Raw genomic sequence first — 18008 nt, 5'->3', positions numbered from 1 at the left:
CCTCTCCTAATTAATTCTACTAGCAGTTGCAGATCTCAGTTACATAAATACTCTCCTGTGTTTGCTCAATTAAGTGGAAAGATTCCTGTAACCTAATATGTTACCATTAGGATAAAAACAGCTGCATAACCTCCACCCAATACAGAAAATATTAGAGTTCTCTAAAGGAAAAGAGTATCAAAGCTCCTCAGACCTCTATTTTTTCCCCCAATACAAGTAATACCTTATAATTTTCAAAAGTCTATTACAATTCTTTTTTCCATCTTTCAGAGCTCGTAAAAGGTATCAGAGTACCAGTGAGTACAAAATAGTATCTCTTTGCATAGTACATGACAAGGCGCTTTAATACAACTTTACTACACTGAATGACACCATTAAAGTCTTTACAGGTTTAGGGAATAAAAGAGTTCAGCACTCTGCTACATTATTCAGCATTTACACATATAGCTATGAATGACAACAAAAGTACTTGTGTATGAACATACGTATTTTGTCTTTATGGCTTCCATTCCAGTGGAGAGACAGGTAATACTTTTACCGAACTCTTTAGAGGTAGCACTGCCAATGTCAGATTTGTCTCATGAAATCTGGCCAAAATCCACTTTTAGCAGATCCACAGAAAAACTGATTTCTCCCAGCAGGAAAAAGAACTTTATTCTGCAAAAGGACAAACTCTCTGCAACTGACCACATGGCACACTTCCAGTAAGAGTTAACTGACTATTCAAGCTTCTGTACTGACAGATCATTTATCATCCCAAGCACTCCTCCCCAGACTACCCATTCCATGTAATGTATTACGTTCAGCGCATGCTTCAGACTTGCACCTTTTTTTGAACAATTATAAACAATATAGATGAATGTCTTCAGTAACTCCACATCACCAGTTTCCGTACTTTCCAATGTGTGCCCAACAACCTTGTTTGGTTTGGCTCACGACTGGTAATTTACACAAAAAATTGCCTTTCAAGGCCACAGTTATATGCCAGCAGGCAAATACTTTAGCACCACAGGCAGAATTAGCTTTTATGAAATGACAATCCAAAATTTGTGGACAAATTTGCAACTTGTAGCTCCTTTAAATTACATCCTGAGTTACACAGTGTCTTGAGATGCCTGGTTATGACTGTCATTCAGTTATATAATGGATTTGATAATTCTAAATTTTCATATCAAGAAAAATTGCTATTATGGCAAAGTAAAAGTAGAACAAGAGTTTTACAGTCTGAAATATGGCTTTAGATACAATTTCAGAGGAATAATAGTTGGTCGCTGTTGTTAGAGAACCAGATTTAGAACAACTGGTATTCCACAGAATCCTTGAAAGCATCCAGAATAAGTGGCTAATGAACATTTCAGCTGAAGGTCTTATAGGACATGTAAAGCTTTCACATACCGCAGAAGAGAAGTTGGACTCTGAAACAGACTATGACAGTATTTGTATATAGATGTGTAGGAGGGATTACTTTCTCTAAGTATTTTCAATGAGTTCTGAATGTCAATGCCTCTGAAATGCCAGCAGTCATCAGGTTCAGCTGATCAAATTTTAGTCCATTTATTTGTGAAATCAACAGCTAAAATAACCCTTCTTGTTTCAGTTTGTTACTTCAATATGAAAGCTGACAACCTGCTCATTTAAAAAAAAAAAATCTGCTAATTTTCAGTATTTGCTCATTTTGTTGTCAGTCACTGAGGCTATTGTCAGTGGCTTGTCACCCTGACCTAGGATGGTAGGACAATCAGTAAATTGACTCTGGGTCCTATGTTTATAATATGCTCATACCAAGACAAACATAAATGGGGGGAGGTCTGGTGTGAAATAGTTACAGTACATACAACAAATGAATGAAATGCCAAACCACACTACCTTTTAAGAGGCCAAGGCTTGTGCCTTCTCTGCCTGTACAAGAAAATTTACACTTTCTGATCTGATAATAATAAAAAAAAAGGCAGCAGAATAAGATAGAAATCAGGGACCTAACATTGCAGAGGATGGATCAGATAATCCTAATAGTTATTTCTAGAACTATACAATATGAAATGCTATTAATAGAAACTTTTTTTTTCTTAACAGTGAGATTACAGACCAAGAGGGGCAGCTAAGCACGAAAGTCCACTGACAGGCTGCAGGAGATGGACACCATGTTTTTATTTGTATCCTTAAAAATCACTCCTGCTGCCAAGGCTACAGTGTTGATCTGCCCTATTTACAGCCACTAGACACCAGGGACGAATACAATTGCAGTACTGCAAAGTACCTGGCACTGCTTTATTAGTAGCATTCCCATGCAACTCACTTTGAATAAACACAAAGCTCATTCAAATGACCAGCTGAAGTGCGCAAAGGAGACAGACATTAACCACCCTCACACTCATCCTCAGTACAGACCTGAAACACCTCTGTGCCCAACAACCACATTTGACAGTTCTTCCCTTGAATGTTTTTTGTTTTTTTTAAAAATCAGAAGCTAAAATAACAGTGCCTGGTGCGGTTATTGAACCTAAAAATAGCCCTCTAACAATTGTTTAATTAATTTCCCACTGTGTGCACTAAGACTTTTATCTTAGGTCAGAACAAAAGAATTCCAGACTCATGCCTGTGTTAGATACAGAGAGATTTCAAAATACCGTAAGGACAATAACTGTTAATTATATGTTGGAAGGTTATTTATGAAGAGCAGGAAGTTCGGGGTGGGGAAGGGGGGGAGTGGACGAGGAACGCAGTCAAATTGCTTCTCAAGAATAAAAAGGAAAACCTTTTAAAAAACAGTATACTTTGCCATTTTCTTTGCTTCTCTCTCAATACTGAAGGCAAAGATCTTGTATTGTGACTCTATCACAACAAAATTATTTTTATATCTATAAAATTAAAAATTTATTATTTTCCAAAAGAAAAAAATTAAAAATCTAAAAAAAAAAAAAATTCCCAAGTACCTGTCAATGCAACTGCAAGATACATAAAATGCTACCTCACAGCATCAGTTCAGTTGCTCTCCCAGGTTACAAAGGTTTACAAACAAGAATGGCATGTGTGAAAGGTTCCTTGAATAGATTCATCACAGCTGAGAAGTTTAGCAGGACATGAGCAAATACAGTGATTATCATTTCAGGAATCAGATAAAGAAACCAACTCCTTAAAAACTGTGTTACAGTTTCAGTTTATTATGGACTAGAACAAGAAAATAAAATAGAGCTTTAAAACAGCCCATGAAACAAACACTGGAGTTTTCAGGAACGAGTCATTTCACCTCCTGTATGGGACTGGACCTAAACAGAGGATCCCACCCACTTTCTGCCTGAGCCTAGCAGCACAAACACAGATGGTGGTGCCAGCCTGCCAGGAAGGTGAGCTGCTGTTTCCACTGCTGCTGTACATAGTGGGTCATACAGTTTCTCTTTTCCAGACTGTAGTCTGGGAGGTTGGAAACAATCATATGTAAGTTGTTGTTGTTAAATTACAGCTCTAATTAATTTAGGAGCTTTAGATATTGTTTCATTACAAGCTATTTTTATTACATCTCTTCTACAATATAAAAGCTCTTGCCTTTAAAATTAAGTTTAAAGCACTACTCCAATATAGAAGAAACTATTTTTTTAAAAAAGTACTTTATCCCCCAGAGCTCTAATAAGGTTATGTAAACAAGCATGCATTTGTTAGCCTACAGAAACTAGGAAGTCTTTTGTCTAGGTGCTTTTTTTCTTTTTGTAAAATGCTGACACACATTTGGTAGATACCAACCGGTTAAGCAACCTAACAGTTCAGCTCTCTTTTCACTACCTACCATTACCTTCACAGTATCAAGACTGCCGTTTGTCAAAGATAAATGAGGCTACTCCATTTGACAACACATTTTTCCCACTGCCTCCCACAGCTGTAATCTGATAACAAAAAAAAAAAAAAAAAAAGTTAATTGTCAGTCAACCCCAAAAATTTTTATTTATTTAGAATTAAAAACACTGCACCATATAATCTTGTTTCTTACGCTTTGCTATCTCTGCTCTTCTTGACAGTACAAAACACATATCATGCATACTGGTATATTTAGTCCCAATTAAACTGTAAAATAAGGCAGCATCCAAGCATCCACAATTATCTGCATTGAGACATAAATGGATCATAATTTATCAGTCAGTTTGCTTATGCAAAGTAGGTATTACAAATCACACACATTATAAGAGAGGAGTGTGTGCAGAAGGTATCTAGGAGATAAAAGCTATGTGAATCTAAACCAGAAAACAGGCTTTTAACCTAGAAGAAAGAAAAAAAAAAAAAAAAACCCACAGCTGTCTTCAAGAAACTACAGCATGTCAAATTCAGCTTCACTTATGCTTAGAAGACCTTTCTTGGAAGGGCCATAGCTATTTTTTTTCTTCCCATTTAAGAAAAGAACTAAGACTGCACATGCACATCTTTGACTAGTATTTCATAGAGAAAATAACTTAATCTGAGAAGCTTGCGAGGAAGATATTCAAATCAATGGCTTCTCTGCTACGTATGCTCTTTCTCCCCACTGTGACTGCAGTTTGTTACTTGTATTAACGGCGCAGATGGGGGCCAACCTAAGAGAAGGAATTGAAAAGGCTGTAATGTTTTATATCCCATTAATCTGTTACATGCAAAACCAAAATAACCCTCTACTACATGCAGGGGACCTAAAATAAGATTTTGCGTATTGGATGTCTAGCATGAGTGATTGTATTTGTGAAAACTACTGTAAAACATCATGAGTGGCAGAAATTCCTTCAAGAGGAGAATCCAGCAAGGAGAAGACTGCAGAAAGTTGTATTAGGTTTTCAGGTACTGAAACATGTGGGCATCTGAACTGAGGGAATGGTTCTATGGTTCTATGAGTAGCCCCCACAGGCAAGCAGAAGAGGAGCCCCACATAAAACACAGAAAATCTTGTATGTGCCAAACACAAGGAAGCAGTCATTTAGCTCCAGACACATGGGTACCTAAACTAGATAACTGTATTTCTTGAATAAAATGCTTAACAGCCAGAGAACATCTAAAGCTGTACAGCTGTTTGTCTTGTCTGCTTATGTTTCTGGAATGGTAAAAAAAAAAAAAAAAGGGCTTATTACCCAAATCTTTAGCTGCTGCTAGGTACTGATTAGCTCTGCACTCCTTTAGCTGTATTTTGACACGTTTTGTGAAGCTAGTGACTGTGAGCGTGAAGGGGCTGAGTGGTGAACAGAACCTGACCGAATTTGTTTCTCTGCAGCTTTCAGCTGTGCTGCCAGGAAAAGCAAAACACGGTGACACCCTACACTCATTAACTGCTAGTCAGCCAGCTCTGTAACCATGAAATCAGAAACCATAAATGTAAAAGTATATGCTATGAGCTTGCTTCATAAAGAAAAGACTATTTTGAGCAATATTCTATTTCTTTTCTTAACAGATAAGATAAAGTGCTCAAAAGCAAGTGCTTAAAGACCTGCATATACTTTGGAACATCTAAGCATGTAAACATGGTCTGATTTGCTAAAGAACTCAGTGTTCAGCAGTTTGCAGTGGGGGTCAAGTGTTCTCAATGTATGCTCAGAAATAAAACAAAATTACGCCTTTTACGGTTTTGGGGGGGCTTTAAGATGTATAGGGAAATTCCAGTGGCAAGCACTTTACATTATTAGACCACACTAATTGTCTTATCAATTAAAAATTTATTTTATTTGGAATAAGAAAAGTTATTGGTGATTCAAGATGTGGCATTCTCTCTAAAGAACCAGGTCTTGAAATCATGATTACAGAGAGATCTCCAGCTTTCAGCTGAAGTAAGAATACTAAAATGTTATTCTTTCAATTGCAAGAAAACAAACAAACAAACAAACTCCAAAACAACTCAAATCTGAAAGCCAAAAAATCTTGTCTGAGCTTTAAAAGTCTGCAAGCCCATTGCATTAAGGTCTGATTAAGTAGTTGCCCACTACTTAGGTTTGTCAGTATTGAAGGGAAAGAGAAGTTATATTATTGGAAGGCAAAATAATTCTTAATTATTATAATTAAAATGTGGTATAAAGAACCTCCTACAAGATGTCCTATGGAACTATAGAAAGACATAAAATCTTGACACAAAGTAGGCAAGGTTACATGATGATCTAATTTTTGTCTGTCAGCAAAATGGCATACAGCAACAACACACACCATAGCTAAGGCTGACACTGAAACACAGTTAAGACATTTCTGGAAAGCTAACAAACCTCCACTTATCCAGTTGCTGCAGCTTGTCAAAATCTGTCTTGGCTCTGTAGTAGTAGAATTCACATCCTTTAATTGAGGTAAACAACGGAACAGTGAAAATTCATTACAGTGATTCAAATACAGATTAAAGGCAGAAATTAAGTAATTAAAAATTAAACAGATTCTGCTGAACTGTAAGAGAAAGAAAGAAGTTAACAGGAACAAATGGGTTACAAGCTTGATCTATCAAAGCCTATATCAAAACTGCTGTACAATGGTTTAATTTACCAGTCTCCACCCTCTGATACCACTGAGAGATTACCAACTTGTATTCCCATGATGCCTGTAAGACTACCTCAGTCAATGTCAGTTTTCCAACACATCCGAGACACTGTTCTTACCAGGCTAGAATTATTTCATACTGACATCCAGAGTAGGATGTACAGAATATATCCTGACCTTCCTGATCCTCTCTGTTGGGAGGAATCAGCACAGGTTCATGTGCTACTTACTTTCTTGTGCAACTACCGTCTAGGCCTCAAAGGACTTACTCCACTAGCTTGCAAAGCTTTTCAGATCACTAGAAGATCAGGAATAGTAAACAAGTGGGTATAGCAACTCTACAGCTTTATTCTCTGGGGGTACTGTGGAGTCATCTAGTATCTCCTCACAAGAGCTGAAGGTAGGAACTAGAGAGGGAGAGCACTAACTCCACACATCTCACGGACTATGGTCTACCTACAAAATGACAGCTTAATTTTCAGAATTTTGTTTTGGCTATTTGCAGAATAGTTATTTGCTTTCAGTAATGACAGCAACAGAGTCAATGTCATATTTCCCCTCTCCCTCAATTTTTGAGTTTGACAGTTTTTGAGTTTCTTGACAGAAGTTCTTCTCTTGCTAAGAATAAATAGGTAGGAGTGACTAATTGGCCAATGACCTTTTCTGAACATCCAACTACATACTGCACTCGCTAAAAAGCAAAATGTCTCATCTTCAATCATATACATGTCTTCGTAATACATATGTAAGTCAATGAAATACACACCAGTTAGAAGAGCAGACCCAAGAACCTACTACATCTAACAGAAAGAAAAACTATAATTAAACACTACTGAAATATTACAGCATTCCATATTGATGCTAGGCTAAAAAGCTAGTTTTAGAGGCTAGTTTCCCTGTATGTTATTGAAAACACACCACAGCAAATTTCCGTAACTCCTTATGTACAGTTGTCATTATATGGCACCCAAAAGTGGTAACTATTTCATATCAATGTCACTTTTAATTAATAGACTGCTGACTAGATCATAGCACCTGCATGTGTAACAGCTTCCTTGCTAGCCATGTTCTGTGGCCTTGTACACTATGCAGCACGCATGTATCACATATGCTTACATCTCCCCACTTGATGAATTTTAAAATGGACTATGCTGTCTATTTCCACAGAAGGAAAATGCAGAGCATTCCTTACAAGCGTCATTCAATAAGTGCTCAGCATATAGCCCATTTCCTAACTTGCCTTTATGAGAACTGCAACAATACAAATAAAACTGTAGCCTTAGTAAAGCAATGTGCATGGACATTCGGGGGAAAAAAACCCCTCACAAATATTCTACTAATGAAAATGAAAGGTAAGTCAACATTTGCACACTTGTTTTTACAAAATCAAAAGGGTGAAAGACTAACTTTCAACTGATGATATGCCACATTCTTAAGCAAAAAAAGTTACTGAAGGACAAATTTAATACTGACCATTCGAAGAAAGTAAAGGTTCTACCTTTCTCCAAATAAGCATTAGCAACACCACCTCTAATCTTTCAGTGAGCTTATTCTTGGGAAAGGGGACTGCTTGTTTCCCAAATGTACCACATTCTGTTGTTTGACCGCAGCTCAGTGTCCTCAACTACCTCCAAGCCTGACAGCTGAGCAACAGGGTATTGGTTTTTGCCTTTTTAAAAATAAATACAAACAAGACTATGGGATATTAAATACCATAAAGCTAAATTCAGGGAATTGTCAGAAACAGGTCAGGTTACTCAGCAGCACAAAGTGGCTCTGTGTTTAAGAACTCGTCTTTTAAAGACTTACCATGTGTATCTTCCCTGCAGCTCAACTGCTGTTACTGTAGGTTGGACTTTGGTACCAAAGCAAAGACACTGCTTCCTACCAGGCTGTCAAACAAATCTCATAATTGGGCTGGAGATGGAAAGAGGGGTGAACAATTACCAGTTTGCCTAGCAAATGATAATTTCATTTAAGTAAAAGACTGCTTTTCCTCTGTTCCAAAACACAGAGTAGTAGGCAGGAGATTCACAGATCCCTTTCTTCTATATTTCTACTCTCCAGTGCCTCCACCTGGCTTAAGTATCTGGAAGGTGGGACCAGAGTTCAGTTCCTCAGTACCAGCTTTTCTAACTTGCATTAACTCTCAACCTTTCCCCTTTCCTTACAGTACAAGGCTACTTGTCAGCATCATCTGCATTAGCTGCCCAATCCTCTATCTCAGTAGGGGAAACTCACTACTACCAGCATTAACCTCAGTCCACAACAAGGTATGAGTTACACTGTGCTGTATGCAGTAGCTTTCCAGTACTCCCTTTGCCGGAGCCTTGTTAATCAAAATGGATGTTGGAAAACTGCATTAAGTGCTAATAAAATGTGTTCACTGTCTTCTAAGTCCTCTTGAAAACTATATACACAAAAATTCAGACATTTTACTTAGCTACACTGTACATCTGGCACTGCAGAGTAGTTTACAGAAAGGCAGAGGAAAACAAAATACAGAACCTTTTCCTGGCAGATACAGGTCACAACTAAATGATGAAAAAAACCGCTAGGTTTAACCGAGTTCTATTTCACAAACCTGAGTGAAAGCTTCAGGACGTCACCTCGCGCCTGCAGTGGAGGAGTGGGATGAGGAAAGAGCATATTAAAAATAAAAGCAGAGGAAGTGCTACAAATGCTCCCACTGTACTAGCATGTCTGCCGATTGGCTGGGCGAGCTGTTGCTACACAAACTCTGCCTCCTCCTACCACATGTAATAGCCTTGCTCTCTGTTCCAACAGACTAGCACAGTGGCACGGAAAGCTTTACCAAGTTCAAATACCCAGTTCCCCTTCAAGCTAGAAGGAAAAGTAACAAGTTTGCCTGAGGACGTACAATTCCCTGAAATTAAGCTGTGTATGGGCAGAAAACTTTAGTCTATAGATGGTTGGCGCAAAGCCATGCAAACTGCTGTTAAATTAGTTCTCGTTTCCAGAGCAACAGAACATGGTTCAAATTCCTGCTGGTGTGCTGTCCGATAGAAATCTTTTAAAAGTGCATGATCATCGTAAGAAGGAAAGCAGAGGGACCAAGGTGAGGCAATTTCAAAAGGTACTAAACTAAAAGCAGAAAGTAAATTAAACCCCCTCCTAAAAGACAACAAGCCATGAATTTAGAATTAAAATACCCTTGAAGGTTTTTGGTTTGTGGTTTTGTTGTGGGTTTTTTTTGGTTGGTTGGTTGGTTTTTTTACTAAAATAAAAATGTTTCCCTTTTTGTGTGACCTGTGTATTAAAATCAGCACTGACAAGACCATACCTGAGGGTCTAAAAATCTCACCTGTTCCAGCATTAACTCTTCTTGTTGGAAATTAAGGGTGTGCCCTAGCCCAGGGAAAAGTGATGCAAAAAACCCCGCTGCTTAAGATATTAAATGGAAAAGCAAACATACTATCCAGCTCCTATTCTAACACAAAGCTATGTCGAATTTGGAACAAACTCCTAAAACTTAATAAAATTAACTTCAATGTTCTGAGAACTGATATGCTTGAGCAAGCCCTGAGCAGGCCAGGGGATTCAGTAGTTCATTCTGATCATAAAAAAGTAGTAGTAAGTGAATGATCCCAAGTAACGGGCCAAGCTACTGAGAAAATCCTCCACATATAATTAAAATGAATAAGTTAATAAGGATGTCTGATTAATTCAGGTCCATGAATAGTATAATTGTTACAGCTTTAGGTATCATCTTCAAAAAGAGCATTAATGTGAAAGACCTTGCATGCAGATTTCAGCAATAAGTGGGACTTAAATCTCCAACACTAAAACCTGATTTAGTTGTGGTAAATGGGAGAATTCTTCTGCAATTATAAAAAGTAATTAGCTAAGAAGTCACAAGCCCTTCAACACAGGAGTCAATCACACATGGACATTATAAGATACGCAATTTCTGCATTTTGCAACAATTAAAATAAATTATTGCACGTGCAAACACGTTACCAGTAAACTGAATTCTGCAGTTCTGTCTAATGCAAAACTGCCAATAGATTTTATTTCTTTGTAATTTGTGCTTGTACATAAAGTGTGGTTTGAAGTCCACCACTGAAAACAAAAACAAAAATATCAGAAGGTGGCGACATACACAAACACCAAATCAGTGAGGCAGTTACATCTAACCTTCTGCTTCCGTACTGCACCCACAGGACAGACTGACAGAGAAGGGATGCCAGCACATGCCTCAGCTGTGCTGAGGCAGGCAATTGCAGCAAACGCCCTTATGACCCAAGAAATTCATGCACTTCTGAAGACAGAATCCAGTTATAAACATGGAACTGAAGAAGAGGCCAATGACATCTTATTTCGACAATAATATAGAATTGTTTGTCCATCGCCTAAAATTCAACTCTGTGATGACAGCACTTTTAATATTATATTTAAACACATGGGTATTTCTTCAAATTATTAGTTTTGGATAAGAATTGTATATAGCAGTTACCGGTTTTGACAGATGTATGAACAATTATTTTCCTACTCTTTTGAACAAGTAACTTTACCTCAATTTCTTTATAAAAGGGGCTGTAAGATCTGAGCCCAGTGTTTGCTTCCGTAAGGAGCACCAGGAATGTAGTGACAACTGTTTTCATGTCAATGCTACCATTTAATTAAACAGCACGGTCACAGCCTCTCATTTAAGTTGTGGTTAAGAGCTCTGTGGTTTGGGGCAGGGGTAAGTAGGATGAAATGTAAGAAGGAAGGAATATCTCCTCTGGGGAATGGGAACCTAACTTAAGTTCACCTACGTGGTGGTTTGGCCCTGGCCAGATGCCCACCAAAGCCACTCTATCACTCTCGCCCTCTCAGCTGGACAGGGGAGAGAAAATATAACAGGCACGTGGATCATATAAAGACAGTTTAATGAAGCAAACAGCCGCACGCAGAAGCAAAAGGAAAACAAAAGATCTGATTCTCTACTTCCCATCAGCAGGCGATGTCCAGCCACTTCCTGGGAAGCAGGGCTCTGGTATGCGTAGCGGTTGCTCCAGACAACAGACGTGAAATGAATGTCCCCCCCTTCTTCCTGTTTTCCCCAGGTTATATTGCTGAGCAGACATCTCGTGGTATGGAATATTCCTTTGGTCAGTTTGGGTCAGCTGTCCCGGCTATATCCCCTCCCAAGTTTTTACCCACCCCCAGCCTACTGGGGAAATGTTGGGGAAACAGCCTTGATGCTGTGTGAGCCCTGCTCAGCAGTAGTCAAAACCCTGGTGTGTTATCTAGCTACCAATGCACAGCACGGTGAGGGCTGCATCTCAGGCAGACCCATTACAATTTCCACCCCTTATTCCATACCATTTGTGTCATGCTCAGGTACCACATAATTTAATGCACATCCTTCTTACCAATACTCACAACTGATGCTACATACTTAAACCATCTTTATCCCCAACATAGAGATTTAACATTCTCATTAACTACTATCCCTTGTCCTTTAGCAGACAGATAGTCTTTTTTCTCCAGGTCTACAACTTGTGTCCCATCTGTCAAGATGAGTGTTCAGGACAGGAGAAGCAGTATGTTCGATCGCTGGGCACCAGCGCTGGCTTGGTTTTGGTCACTGCTGCACTCTTCTGGTTCCTTGCAAAACTCTCTCTTCATCACTCCAGGTCACTCCTGCTACATTACTTTCCTGCAACATACAAATTACTTCTTGGCAAAGGTTAAGTCTCCTTGGGGCACACATCGGATCTCCCCATCCTTCCACATTACCCACAAAGTACACCCAGGGCCTTGAGCAAAGACAATCCCACAAATGGGTTTGCCTTTCCCCATGGAAGGAGCAACCCACACCGCCTTTCGCAGCCACTTTCTTGAATGCACTACAGGGACTTTATCTCCTTCCACAGTATGCAGAGGTTTTGTTTGGGCAGAACCAGGAGGGTTAGCAGATCCTCTGGTATTAACTAGCCAAGTGGCTTCTGCTAAATTTACATCCCAGTGCTTCCATGCCCCATGGCCCAATGCTTTCAACATCGCCTTTAACAGTCCATTATATCGTTCAATCTTTCCAGAAGCTTGTGGGTGATAGGGGATGTGATACACCCACTCAATGCCATGTTTCTTTGCCCAGGTGTTTATTAGGTTATTTCAGAAATGTGTCCCATTGTCTGATTTAATTCTTTCTGGGGTGTCATGTTGCCACAAAATTTGCCTTTCGAGGCCTAAGATGGTGTTTTGGGCAGTGGCACAGTTTACAGGGTATGTTTCTAGCCAACTGGTAGTTGCTTCCACCATGGTGAGTATGTAGCGCGTGCCTTGATGCGTTCGTGGCAGTGGTCCAGTATAGTCAATTTGCCAGGCCACACCATATCGAAATCCCAGCCACCACCCTCTATTCCAGGGAGATTTTACTCTTGTGGCTTGCCCGATTGCAGCACATGTTTCGCATTCATGAGTAACCTGCATAATGGCCTCCATGGTCAGGTCCACTCCTCGATCACGAGCCCATCTGTATGTTGCATCTCTTCCTAGATGTCTGGATGTTTCAAGGGGCCATTGAGCTACAAATAGCTCACCTGACGCTCCCAGTCCAGGTCCACCTGAGCTACTTCAATTTTGGCAGCTTTGACTACCTGTTCATTGTTTTGATGTTCTTCTGTGGCATGGCTTTTGGGCTTGTGAGCATCTACATGATGCACCTTTAGAGTCATGTTTTCTACCCAGGCAGCAATATCCTGCCATAGTGCAGCAGCCCAGGTGGGTTTACCCCTGTGCTGCCAATTAGTCTTCTTCCACTGCTGTAGCCAACCCCACAGGGCATTAGCCACCATCCAGGAATCAGTATAGAGATAGGTGTACTGGCCACTTTTCTCTCTCCGCAATCTCCAGGGCTAGTTGGATAGCTTTTACTTCTGCAAACTGACTTGACTCACCTTCTCCTTCAGCAGCCTCAATGACTTGTCGTGTGGGATTCCACGCAACAGCTTTCCACTTTCGACGCTTTCCTACCACACGACAGGATCCATCCGTAAACAAAGCATAACGCCTTTCATCTTCTGATAACTCATTATATGGTGGTGCCTCTTGGGCATGAGCCATCTCCTCAGGCAATGCTCCAAAATCTCTGCCTTCTGGCCAGCCCATTATTTCTTCCAGGATTCCTGGACGGTTGGGTTTTCCCAGTTGAGCTCATTGGGTGATTGTCCTGGTTTGGGCTAAATCAGAACTAATTCTGTTTTAGTGCTTTAACTTTTCAGTTAAGTCTCCTCTAACTACCAGCACCTTCTGAAACAGCAGCATGTTTTTCCAGACAGTGACTGCTCCTAGCAGTGATAAGGCCTGATGTTTATAGTTCGTACCAAGGAATGGTATGCAGAGAGGCCCTTGCTTATAGTTGTTCTTATGGCGACCAAGGTCACTGCTAAATCTTGTACTCCGTGTTGGGGTGCCAGGAGTGAAAAGGGTCGCACCTACAGGGAGGAGCGAACTGGACAGGTGACCCAAACCTGACCAACAGAGTATTCCATCCCATAGACGTCATATTCAGTATAAAGCTGAGAGATCACAAGGGTCTCGCCCCTTCGCTCTTCTTCGATGGCCGACATCTGAGGAGGACTGATCCGTGCATCCCTGAATCCAGTGCCTGAGTCCAGCTCCTGCATCCCGTCCCTGTCTGCTGCCGAGTCCAGCCTGGGACTGCCCCAGTGCCAGCCCTGCGGTGTGGTGGTGACGTATTGTCATCAGGGTGGGGGGGAATTGGGTTCGGTATTGGTTTTGTATATATTTGTACATACTGTATATATTTCATTTTTTTTCCTTATTCTTATTATTATCTTTTCTTTTATTGGTATTGTTCCATTAAAGCTGTTTTAGTTTTCTTTTCCAAACCGTAAAGTCTCTCTCTCTTGTTCTCTCTCCTTTTCCCTTTTGGGAGGGGAGAGGGGTTAGTAGAGAGCGTCTGTCATTCGTTAGTGGCCGGCCCAGCCTCAAACCGTGACAGTGATCAATGCTACCCACTTACCCCATGCAGCGCTGGTTTCATGATGCGTAGAAGGCATATCTTCTTTGAACATCCAGTGTAACACAGGCAGTCGTGGTGCCATGAGGAGAGATGCTTCTGTACCAACAACTTCTGAAGCAACTCGAACCCCCTCATATGCTGCTAGTATCTCCTTTTCTGTTGGCGTGTAGTGGGCTTCTGATCCTCAATATCCTCGGCTCCAAAACCCTAATGGTTGACCTCGGGTTTCTCCTGATGTTTTCTGCCAGAGGCTCCAGGTGAGACCATGCTCCCCAGCTGCAGTGTAGAGTACATTTTGCACAGCTGGTCCTGTCCAGACAGGCCCAAGAGCTACTGCATGAGCTATTTCCTGTTTGATATGCTCAAAGGCTTGTTGTTGCTCAGAGCCCCACTCAAAACAGTTCTTCTTTCGTGTTACTCGATAGAGAGGACTCACAAGCTGACTATAACCTGGAATATGCGTTCTCCAGAACCCCAGAAGGCCTAGGAAAGCTTGTGTTTCCTTTTTTGTTAGCTGGTGGAGACATAGTTGCTATCTTGTTGACCACGCCCATAGGCGCATGACGACGTCCGTCCTGCCATTTTATTCCTAAGAACTGAATCTCCTGTGCAGGTCGCTTAACTTTGTTTTTCTTTATGGTGAAGCCAGCTTTCAGAAGAATTTGAACTACTTTTTTTCCCTTCTCAAACACTTCTTCTGCCTTATTGCCCCACATGATGATGTCATCAATGTAGTGTAAATATTCAGAGGCATCACCCTTCTCCAGTGCAGTTTGTATTAGTCCATGACAAATGGTAGGGCTGTACTTCCACCCCTGGGGCAGTCGATTCCAGGTATATTGGATACCCCTCCACGTGAAAACAAACTGTGGCCTGCACTCTGCTGCCAAAGGAATTGAGAAAAATGCATTGGCAATATCAATCATAGCATACCACTTGGCTGCCTTTGACTCCAGTTCATATTGGAGCTCTAGTATATCTGGTACAGCAGCATTCAATGGTGGCATCACTTCGTTCAGGCCACGACAGTCTACTGCTAACCTCCACCCTCCGTCAGACTTTTGCACTGGCCATATGGGGTTATTAAAAGGTGAATGAGTCTTGCTCATGACTCCTCATCTCTCCAGTTGATGAATCAACTCACGGATGGGAGCCAAGGAGTCTCGGTTGGTGCGATACTGCTGTCGGTGCACTGTCCCGGTAGCAACTGGCACCTGCTGTTCTTCAACTTGCAGCAATCCCACAACAAATGGTTCCTCCAAGAGGCCAGGCAGGGTAGATAGCTGTTTGATCTCGGTGTTCACAGTGGCTACACCAAAAGCCCATCGATATCCCTTTGGGTCCTTGAAATACCCTCTCTTGAGGCAGTCTATACCAAGGATACAAGGGGCCTCTGGGCCGGTCACAATGGGGTGCTTTTCCCATTTGTCCCCTGTTAGGCTCACCTCAGCCTCCAATACAGATAATTCTTGGCATCCCCCTGTCACTCCTGAGATCCAGATGGGATCTGTGCCCCTGTACCCTGATGGCACCAATGTACACTGTGCATCAGTATCTACTAAAGCTTTATACTTCTGTGGGTCTGATGTGCCAGGCCATCAGATCCACACAGTCCAGTATATTCGGTCATCCCTTACCTTCTCCTGCTTTTTTTAACTGACAATATTCTTCAAGAATACTTGCAAGGTACAAAGCCCCACTTTCTCCTTTTAAAGAATTATCATCTTCATTATGTTTTATACAATGAAGGAACAGATTATCTTCTATACAAGAGGAATACTATACAATATCATTGTGGAGAGCAGCTGTATCATTCAGTTAGCTATATGATGTTTGTATTTAACATAGCAAAGCAGAAAAAATGAAAGGAGAGAGCAAAAGTCTGACTTGTTTTCAAAATTCTGAAAGTTAAATACAGTGTGTTCTGGAGGTAGAAAAATACAGATTGGGGGGGGCATGTGTCCAAGTTTTCTTAAAGAACACCATTTCGCAAAAGCAAATGACACCAAGATACATGTATTTGAAATGAGCGCTCAAGAGCTGAAAAGTAGAAATACTCTGATCACACATATAACTGATGTTGAAAAAAGTTGTAATTCCCAACAGAGCCATTTCAAACACTGCTCCTAAAAACATGGGGAAAATTAAACTTCAATGGGGAAGACACTGACAAATACTGAGAAACTTCTCAAAGCATCACCTCATTCCTTTACAAGAATGATTCTTCATTTTTGCTCAGCAATATCTGAAGTAAAACATGAAAACATAATGCTTGTAAGACAACTGCAGTCTTCTTTTTAGTGCAATCTGCAGCACCAACAGGTTTTGCAGAGAGCAGACTGTTAACACCATCACAACAAGAGTGAGTGAGTGAGTGAGTGTCTGTGGTTTACTTATTCTTTTTTAAGGCACTGCTTCAACACTTAACCTGCCTTGGACAAAAACAAGTAAGCAATTTATACAGAATCACCACTTCTCAGATGAATCATGGAAACTGATGGTCCAATGTAAAATAAATTACCTTAAACCACTTTTCTGGTTAACAATTACACTACCTTGCATTGGACAGAGGGTAACAACATGCATGTGCTCACTATCACCTCTTCTGACAACCATCTGTTCTTTTAAATACACTAACATCATAAGCAGCTGGATAATACTGTTGTCTTTTCAGAGGTAATGTACATATCTAGGGCTTGGACACAGGACAACATCGCTACCATAAAGTACAGCTACTTAACAGCTGCTCTGTATTAACCAACAGCAAGTGGGCCAGTGGTCAGCAGCAAACATGGGGTAAAACCAAGTTTTCACTGGTGTCTTATGCTAATGCATTTTACCTTGCTCTTTCCAAGGAAACAAAACTACGTGCTGTTTCATTCAGTAACTACATTCAACTACTGTGCTGAATACACAAAAATTTAGGTAGCTCAGTAGCATGACCAACCCCTAATGATTTGAACGGCATTCCCACCCATCAGTCACATCAAAAAGTTATTATTACTATGCTACGGTGCAGTAAAATGATGGTACCAGCCAGACTAGGGCCAGCTTTCACTGCTTCAAGTTTTAGAAGTCTCTTGGGAAGCCTGGTCACTTGTTCAGCTAGCTAGCTCACACTGTGTTACTATTTGAGTACTGTTGTACTCAGTCCGGCTGGATTAAAGCTAACCAGTGACACACCTTCTGAACATCGTGCAGCCATAGCCTCAGGATCCTAGGACCTTTAGAGGACTGTAGTCCTCACTCAAAAGCCGAACAAGCTAGTTTGCGATTATGTAAAATGAATGTTAATAGACCTGCAGTAAAAAAATGCTGGTTTAAAACAGCACCTGCCTTCAGCAGAAAGATGGGTAGTGATGGATTCCACAGCTTTGTTCCTAAAATGCCATGCTGCTCAAATAATTTTTCCAAAGTGCTTCAAGCATCAAGCTGTCTGGGGCAGAGAAGGAGAGAGCACGCACATGGAAGACTGACATTAGGTGGGGGAACGGAAGAAAACAGCTACCAGGTAACAAAGAGCTGGGTTTTGCTTCTGAAAGCAACT

The sequence above is a fragment of the Leptosomus discolor genome, chromosome 9, assembly GCF_034619465.1.
Source record: "Leptosomus discolor isolate bLepDis1 chromosome 9, bLepDis1.hap2, whole genome shotgun sequence".
NCBI lineage: Eukaryota > Metazoa > Chordata > Aves > Leptosomiformes > Leptosomidae > Leptosomus > Leptosomus discolor.
The sequence above is the reverse complement of the archived record's forward strand: the minus strand, read 5'-3'. Positions refer to the sequence as shown.